At 43.0% G+C, this 10,144-nt stretch overlaps 1 pseudogene; it reads left to right on the top strand.

The window, feature by feature from the left end:
• Positions 1–279: 279 nt before the first annotated feature.
• LOC123145955 (F-box/LRR-repeat protein 14-like) lies at positions 280–3,667 on the top strand (annotated as a pseudogene).
• The last annotated feature ends 6,477 nt before the right edge of the window (positions 3,668–10,144 follow it).

Raw genomic sequence — 10,144 nt, 5'->3', positions numbered from 1 at the left:
CCCTGGTGGTGTTTCTTGGCTCTGCATATCTGACCTATGGATGAACAAATTAAGCTACTGGTTAATGATCTTTTCTTGTCAAATACAGATGCAGTGCTCTGCTTTTTTTTTTAACAAGTGCTCACTGCTAAAGGGATTTTTTTTACAAAGTAAGACTTATTTGGGCCAGTATCATGTCAGGGACGGAGGCTTCTGTTGAGCACGGCCCGGCCCAAGGCTCTGCCCTGAAGCCCACATAGGCATCTTCTCTTCTTTCTTCGCCACTCCCCCAGTCCTCCTCCAAGGCGCCGCGAGAATCCCTAAAAAAAAAGCGCCGGGAGATCGCGGCGGAGGTTTCCTGCCGCCGGCCGCCACCCAATCCCAGACCACCCCACGATCGACGCCGCCTCCGCTCGGTCCTCCCCTGCCGACGCCGGCATTCCTTGATCCCCTGCGGTACGGATTCGGGTCGATTCCTTTCCCCTTTTGAGTTTTGAGCAGAGCGACCATGACTGAGCAGAGCCAGCCGAGGGCACCGCCTAGGTGAACTCCATTGCTGCACCGCGCTTAGTTAGTGTTGTTGATTCCGCTATCCAGTCTCTGTTTCCTGCACTTGGCTCTGTTGATTCCATGACAGTGTTGTGTCTAGGTCTGACTTAATTCCTGCAGTTTGGTCTGGTACTGCCACTGGCCCATTTATGTATGAACCTGCTCTGGAACTTTGGATGTGTGCGGAATGCAGGAGTGGATAAGTTTGTTCTTGTTAGTAGCAGATGTTCCGGAGCGTCTAAAATTCATAACATGCTCATTTGATTCGTTAGATACATCAACATATACGGTGCTGTTAGCTACAAATAATCAAGGAACTATTTTTGTTCCACGATTCAGAAGTTCAGATACAGATAGGTGCTATCATCATTGACCGTGGAACAAATTGAGTCTGAAGGGGGAGCTGCCCTGTATAATTTTATTAAGTCATTGTGAGACACCAGCGCTCGTCACAGGACTCGAATCCTACTCGGTAGGGACATACACCACAATGCCCCTACCACTGGGCTATGACTCAGTTCTCAGTTAGGGTTCAGTGTGAAGATTACCGCACGAATATTTCAGAAGATACATAGCCGTTCAAAGCCTCATCAATGTTTCCTTTACATGAGTTTTAGCAGCTATTATCTGATTATTATCTTGATGTGTTCCATTCTGATAATAATATTTTAACTTCAGCGCCGTGCCGAGCATTGAGATTCCCAAGTCATGCCACGGAGATTCTCAATGGAGGGTCTCCCAGAGGCACTGCTTGCAGAGATCGTCAAGAGGGTTACCAAGACAAGTGATCGTAATTCTCTTTCCCTCGTGTCGAAGCAGCTCTGCACCATCGAGGCGGAGCATAGGGATGCTATCCATGTTGGCTGTGGACTCAACCCTAGGACAGATGCCTTGGTATCGCTGTTCTCCCGGTTCCCCAATTTGACAAAAGTAGAGATCAATTATTCTGAATGGAAGCCCAGTGATGGGGGCCAAGTGATGGGGGCCAGTTGAAAAACCAAGGCCTCCTTGTTCTATCATCTCGCTGCCACTCACTGTCTGATCTTGCTTTAAGCTTCTGCTCATACATCGATGACATTGGTCTTTATTATCTAGCTGAGATCGAAAATTTGAGGTCCCTCAGGCTGAACCATGCACCAGCAGTAACTTCTACTGGGATTTTACGGGTGGCGGTTGGTTGCAGGTATCTTTCGGTTCTCCACCTTGTTGACTGTACGGCAGTAGACAAGATGAAGTGGCTGGAGTACCTTGGGAGGTATGGATCGTTACGGGAACTTGTTGTAAAGGATTGCGATGGAATCTGCCAGTATGACCTCCTAGAATTTGGTCCAGGATGGGCGAATCTCCAAAAATTTGAGTTCGAGATTAATGGAAATTACGTTGAGATGGGGGCCCACGATTCCTCCTCCTACGTGTCTGGCTACCCATATAGCTATGACATCTGCTGTGATAATTTGAAGGATCTTAGATTGGCTCATATTATAACTCAGCCAGAAATTGGACTTCGTTTTCTCCTGGGGAAGTGCAAAGCATTGGAGACACTTTATTTGGAGTACGTTATTGGTCTAAGTGAGAGTGAGATGATCGCACTATTCCAGAATTGTAGCGACCTTAAAAGCATCTCACTTCGACTCATCCCTCTGCATTGTGAAGATTATGAGTTTAGGACGGCATTGACTGATGTTAGCCTTAAGGCTCTAGCACTCAGCTGCCCTATGCTTCAGGTTGTTGAGCTCACATTCGCATTTTGCTCTGTCCGTCGGCCAACAGATATAGGCTTTACACAAGAGGGTATTGTAGCACTCATCCAATCCTGTCCGATTCGTGCTCTTGTGCTAAACGGTGCCACCATTTTCCGTGACGAGGGGATGAAGGGCCTCTCATCCTCACAGTTTCTGGAGACACTCGAGCTCGTGCATTGCAAGTCTATAACTGATGCTGGGATGGATCTCATTGCTCAGGCTCCTTGTTTGAGTCACCTCACGCTACGTTGATGTAGCAGCGTGACCGATGATGGAATGGCTGCACTCGTACGTTCTCATAAGTTGGAGTCACTGATGGTTATAGGCTGCTGTCAGATCTCTCAGGAGGGCATTCAGGGAGCTGCCGAAACAGTTCGCTACTCGGCAGAGATTGAAAACCTTGGCAGCTTAAAAGGAATGCGGATTCAGTATATGGAGTTTTAGTAGTTACAGTATCATGAAAGTAACTAGAGGACAGATGTACGCGTTCACATTTTCGTGTGGCACAACTCCAATGCCTCGGTTATTATTTTAGACTGTTAGCAACTCATGAGTTTCTCAAATTCTTCCGTCTCGCTAGGCTTGGAATGAAGGTTATTTTTTCTATTTATTTCCCTATTCTTGTCAAATTCTTGCATGTCGTGGGACTTTAAATGACGGTTGTTTCCCGTATTTATAATGTATTCACATTGCTTCTTTAAAAGAAGAGGAAAGGGGCGGAGAGCTCCTTTCATGTATTCACATTGTCATTGCAGAGCTCGCTGTGTCTTCCTACGAGATCTGAGGAGTGATAACCGGAGCTGCAGGGCTCCATCTTGGGTGCTAAACTCATAATCTCAATCGACTGGAACCGCTGGAGAAGGCAAGATGCAATGATCTTCAGAAACCTCACTATATATATATATATCTGACTGTTGGAAATACTTCATTTCCCTTGTAAAAAGTCGGTTGAGGCCGGCTTTTGCGCGGCGTAGAACAGTAGGAAGCAATAGCAGGTTATTTTGGGTTGCTTGTGAAATGCAGTAGTTTCTGCATCACAAGAAAATTTCTTAACAAGGTCACACTCCGCAAATGCAAGTGACAGATAATGGAATGGTTGCACTGGTACGTTGGCAGAAGCCGGTGTCCCTGACTTTTATAGGGTGCCGTCAGATCTCTCAGGACGGTGTCCAGGGAGCTGCCAAATCATTTCACTACTCCGCAGAGATTGAGAGCCACGACAGCCTAAAAGGATGAAGCTCAATCTGTCTCAGTCTCAGAAGTAATCTTCGGCTTTTAATTTCTGTTGCTGCATGTAGTTGCAGAATTTAACTACTCCTAGTTTTTGTTGCTGCATATATAGCAGTGGTAGTTACCACCACTTGCGTTTTGTATGTTGTATATAGTATCTGTCAAAACCGAGAGTATGTACGTGTAGTATGTAGTATATAACAATGATTAGGTAGTATGTACCATTTTTTGAGTATGCTCTTTTTTACATACAAATATGTACGTATTTCATAAATATAACAAAAATTATGGGCTCATATGCAATTTTTTCACGTAACTTGTTTTGAAATATCTTAGATATAGTATATGAACATATTTAAAATAATAAAATAGTATATATAGTACCACTTGATAGTATATGAGATATGTGGGGTAACTACCACCGGATGGTAGGATGGATTTTCCATATATATACTCCCTCTGTCTGAAAATAAGTGTAGCTGATTTGTTGGGACTGAGGGAGTATATATGATACTCTGAGGTCATTTTAGACTTTATAAGCACCTCAGGAATTTGTCAGGATTTTAACGCGTTGCGACTTTTGAATGACAGTTGTTTTGGGTATTTATATTGTCTTTACATTGTTTCTTAAAGTCACAACAAGGGGGGCACTGAGCTCCTTTCATGGAGACCAAATATGACACCCCTTTCCTGTGTAGTTGTCTGGGCCTTCAGATTTGAAATGAGTAACAGGTTCTTCTAGTTGCACAATCGGCTGATAACCAGAGCTGCAGGGCTCGACCTTCTGTCGTAATCTCAATTGATTGGGGAAATGTAATGATCTTCAGAAACGAAGTCGACTCGGGCTCGTTGGTTTTTTTGCCGAGGATCCGATTCGATTGTTTCATCGCGGCATGCCCGTCCATAAATAGTTGCTATATGGCTGGAGGTGCCATGTGATCTCCAACCGCGTCACTTCAGTTCACTGCTTTCTGGTTGTATCCGATTCTTGCAAATACTACTTTGGTTCTCTTGTACTGTAGAAGTTGGCACAGTAAAGAAAAGGAACATGTTCTTTCTTCTGGCTACTTGTAGAACATCATGCATTGCACATATGAACACAATTAGTACAGTAAACAGGAATTAAAAGGCAACACAAACTAAATATCCTAGAGCACCTTACAAGCAGCAAGCTGACCATGACCTGGGAAATCCACCTGGGACTTCAGATCACAATCAACAGATGCCCAGGAAATGTTTGAGACCCTGCTTATACTAATAGTACAATCAACCAACTAACTATGACAATAGGGGGGAAAGCAAAGTACATTGCCAGCCATTACATTGAGCAAAGCAAACTATACAGCAAATACCCAAAAGGAGCTTCTCCATCAGGGTCCTCGCACATGCTGACTTCCCCAGATCGTCACTCTATCCGGAGAACACCAAATCGTCAACCTTGAATTTCATGAAAGACTTCATTTACTGCCTACTCTGGCATTCTTACCACCCACTCCAGATTTCTTCGATTTCCCTGCTTTTTCTGCAAAATAGTCCAATCACTTGGCTATCTGGCAATCATATTAATGAAGACACAAGGGTCAGTGATTTTTGCATTACCAAACACGGTACCATCTCTTATTTACCGCGCATGCGTACGTATCGTGAATCTCATGGCATTAGAACGATGGGCCACAGTAATATGCATGCCATGTGCTACCTATCAACTGGTACAATATCGAATCATGGAAACTGAAAGTGATAATTGGCACAACAACCTTGGCCAGTACTAGTACAATACTTGTACATCAATAGAGATCAAGGAGGGGGCTATATAATAGAGCAACAACCTTACTTAGCCAGCAGTACAACAAATGAATCAAAATTCAGAGTATAAAGAAATGGACCAAAGTCACATGTATCCATGCATATCGTGGTATACATGATGTATTAGGACTGGGAGACATCGGTAATCTAGCGGCAACATATATTTGGTACTGTGGTAATCAATTGAATTACCAATGTAGAGTCTCCAGCGATGGACGTAGCAGCGAGTAGCGGTCTACCGCAATGGTGAAAGTAGTTGCGTCATCTTGAGATGTTCATCTCCATCCTCCGCGCAAGGGCCAGAGCCACAACACAGCTGCCTGCAGTTCCTCTGTCAAGTCTGGTAGAGTTTCACAGCACCGATGCGCCTTTGTCTTTCTTTCTGCAGTTTCTAGCTTGAGCGCTCGCTGCTCCCTTGTTCTCATCGGACCATGTACCGAATCTCCAATCTACATAAGCCTTCTTATCACAATGCGTATTTTAGTATTTCGTCAGGTCGACCTAGTTACCTTGGTCAATATCACAAATACCATTGTTGGTTTACTGTGTGGTCTCATAGGTTTAAGTGCCGACAGTTAAAAAACATTTGTAGGTAGCATTATAAGCATGATCAATTATAGTACAGTGCTTCATGGCTCTCATGCTTCATGCATTGGTCAGTAGCTGATTCACCAACGCACATACTGCCTAAGCCTAACGTCTTACATTAAGTTATAGAGGGAGTATTTGATATGATTAAGACCAAACACCAATTAATCGTGACAGCCGGATGGACCATAAGTAGATGTGAGTGAAGGAAGCAGGAGACTATACACATGAATAGAAGTTCACATATTTTTGTTATGCTTGCTCCGGTAACCCCCGGTACTCCGGTATATATCCGATAACCCCCGGAACCATTCCGGTGTCCGAATATAGTCGTCCAATATATCAATCTTCATGTCTCGACCATTTCGAGACTCCTCGTCATGTCCGACCACATCCGGGACTCCGAACTATCTTCGGTACATCAAAACACATAAACTCATAATATAACCATCATCAAACTTTCAGCGTGCGGACCCTACGGGTTCGAGAACTATGTAGACATGACCGAGACACGTCTCCGGTCAATAACCAATAGCGGAACCTGGATGCTCATATTGGCTCCCACATATTCTATGAAGATCTTTATCGGTCAAACCGCATAACAAAATACGTTGTTTCCTTTGTCATCGGTATGTTACTTGCCCGAGATTCGATCGTCGGTATCTCAATACCTAGTTCAATCTCGTTACCGACAAGTCTCTTTACTCGTTCTGTAATACATCATCCCGCAACTAACTCATTAGTTGCAATTCTTGCAAGGCTTAAGTGATGTGCATTACCGAGTGGGCCCAGAGATACCTCTCCGACAATCGGAGTGACAAATCCTAATCTCGAAATACGCCAACCCAACAAGTACCTTTGGAGACACCTGTAGAGCACCTTTATAATCAACCAGTTACGTTGTGACGTTTGGTAGCACACAAAGTGTTCCTCCGGTAAACGGGAGTTGCATAATCTCATAGTCATAGGAACATGTATAAGTCATGAAGAAAGCAATAGCAACATACTAAACGATCGTGTGCTAAGCTAACGGAGTGGGTCAAGTCAATCACATCATTCTCCTAATGATGTGATCCCGTTAATCAAATGACAACTCTTTGTCTATGGCTAGGAAACATAACCACCTTTGATTAACGAGCTAGTCAAGTAGAGGCATACTAGTGACACTCTGTTTGTCTATGTATTCACACATGTATCATGTTTCCGGTTAATACAATTCTAGCATGAATAATAAACATTTATCATGATATAAGGAAATAAATAATAACTTTATTATTGCCTCTAGGGCATATTTCCTTTAGTCTCCCACTTGCACTAGAGTCAATAATCTAGATTACACAGTAATGATTCTAACACCCATGGAACCTTGGTGTTGATCATGTTTTGCTCGTGGAAGAGGCTTAGTCAACGGGTCTGCAACATTCAGATCCGTATGTATCTTGCGAATCTCTATGTCTCCCACCTGGACTTGATCCCGGATGGAGTTGAAGCGTCTCTTGATGTGCTTGGTACTCTTGTGAAATCTGGATTCCTTTGCCAAAGAAATTGCACCAGTATTGTCACAAAAGATTTTCATTGGACCCGATGCACTAGGTATGACACCTAGATCGGATATGAACTCCTTCATCCAGACTCCTTCATTTGCTGCTTCCGAAGCAGCTATGTACTCCGCTTCACATGTAGATCCCGCTATGACGCTTTGTTTAGAACTGCACCAACTGACAGCTCCACTGTTTAATATAAACACGTATCCGGTTTGCGATTTAGAATCGTCCGGATCAGTGTCAAAACTTGCATCGACGTAACCATTTACGACGAGCTCTTTGTCACCTCCATAAACGAGAAACATATCCCTAGTCCTTCTCAAGTATTTCAGGATGTTCTTGACCGCTGTCCAGTGACCCACTCCTGGATTACTTTGGTACCTCCCTGCTAAACTAATAGCAAGGCACACATCAGGTCTGGCACACAACATTGCATACATGATAGAGCCTATGGCTGAAGCATAGGGAACATCTTTCATTTTCTCTCTATCTTCTGCAGTGGTCGGGCATTGAGTCTTACTCAATTTCACACCTTGTAACACAGGCAAGAACCCTTTCTTTGCTTGATCCATTTTGATCTTCTTCAAAACTTTTTCAAGGTATGTGCTTTGTGAAAGTCCAATTAAGCGTCTCGATCTATATCTATAGATCTTGATGCCCAATATATAAGCAGCTTCACCGAGGTCCTTTATTGAAAAAATCTTATTCAAATATCCTTTTATGCTATCCAGAAATTCTATATCATTTCCAATCAACAATATGTCATCCACATATAATATTAGAAATGCTACAGAGCTCCCACTCACTTTCTTGTAAATACAGGCTTCTCCAAAAGTTTGTATAAAACCATATGCTTTGATCACACTATCAAAACGTTTATTCCAACTCCGAGAGGCTTGCACCAGTCCATAAATGGATCGCTGGAGCTTGCACACTTTGTTAGCTCCCTTTGGATCGACAAAACCTTCCGGTTGCATCATATACAACTCTTCTTCCAGAAATCCATTCAGGAATGCAGTTTTTACATCCATTTGCCAAATTTCATAATCATAAAATGCGGCAATTGCTAACATGATTCGGACAGACTTAAGCATCACTACGGGTGAGAAGGTCTCATCGTAGTCAATCCCTTGAACTTATCGAAAACCTTTTGCAACAAGTCGAGCTTTATAGACAGTAACATTACCGTCAGCGTCAGCCTTCTTCTTGAAGATACATTTTATTCTCGATGGCTTGCCGATCATCGGGCAAGTCGACCAAAGTCCACACTTTGTTCTCATACATGGATCCCATCTCAGATTTCATGGCCTCAAGCCATTTTGCGGAATCTGGGCTCACCATCGCTTCTTCATAGTTCGTAGGTTCGTCTTGGTCTAGTAACATAACCTCCAGAACAGGATTACCGTACCACTCTGGTGCGGATCTTACTCTGGTTGACCTACGAGGTTCAGTAATAACTTGATCTGAAGTTTCATGATCATCATCATTAACTTCCTCACTAATTGGTGTAGACGTCACAGGAACCGGTTTCTGTGATGAACTACTTTCCAATAAGGGAGCAGGTACTGTTACCTCATCAAGTTCTACTTTCCTCCCACTCACTTCTTTCGAGAGAAACTCCTTCTCTAGAAAGGATCCATTCTTAGCAACGAATGTCTTGCCTTCGGATCTGTGATAGAAGGTGTACCCAACAGTTTCCTTCGGGTATCCTATGAAGACACATTTCTCCGATTTGGGTTCGAGCTTATCAGGTTGAAGCTTTTTCACATAAGCATCGCAGCCCCAAACTTTAAGAAACGACAACTTTGGTTTCTTGCCAAACCATAGTTCATAAGGCGTCGTCTCAACGGATTTTGATGGTGCCCTATTTAATGTGAATGCGGCCGTCTCTAAAGCATAACCCCAAAATGATAGCGGTAAATCAGTAAGAGACATCATAGATCGCACCATATCTAGTAAAGTACGATTACGACGTTCAGACACACCATTACGCTGTGGTGTTCCGGGTGGCGTGAGTTGCGAAACTATTCCGCATTGTTTCAAATGTAGACCAAACTCGTAACTCAAATATTCTCCTCCACGATCAGATTGTAGACACTTTATTTTCTTGTTACGATGATTTTCAACTTCACTCTGAAATTCTTTGAACTTTTCAAATGTTTTAGACTTATGTTTCATTAAGTAGATATACCCATATCTGCTTAAATCATCTGTGAAGGTGAGAAAATAACGATACCCGCCGCGAGCCTCAACATTCATTGGACCACATACATCAGTATGTATGATCTCCAACAAATCAGTTGCTCGCTTCATAGTTCCGGAGAACGGCGTTTTAGTCATCTTGTCCATGAGGCATGGTTCGCAAGTACCAAGTGATTCATAATCAAGTGATTTCAAAAGTCCATCAGTATGGAGTTTCTTCATGCGCTTTACACCAATATGACCCAAACGGCAGTGCCACAAATAAGTTGCACTATCATTATCAACTCTGCATCTTTTGGCTTCAACATTATGAATATGTGTATCACTACTATCGAGATTCATCAAAAATAGACCACTCTTCAAGGGTGCATGACCATAAAAGATATTACTCATATAAATAGAACAACCATTATTCTCATATTTAAATGAATAACCGTCTCGCATCAAACAAGATCCAGATATAATGTTCATGCTCAACGCTGGCACCAAATAACAATTATTTAG

The sequence above is a fragment of the Triticum aestivum genome, chromosome 6D (assembly GCF_018294505.1).
Source record: "Triticum aestivum cultivar Chinese Spring chromosome 6D, IWGSC CS RefSeq v2.1, whole genome shotgun sequence".
Lineage (NCBI taxonomy): Eukaryota > Viridiplantae > Streptophyta > Magnoliopsida > Poales > Poaceae > Triticum > Triticum aestivum.
This window is presented reverse-complemented; position numbering and strand designations above follow the sequence as displayed.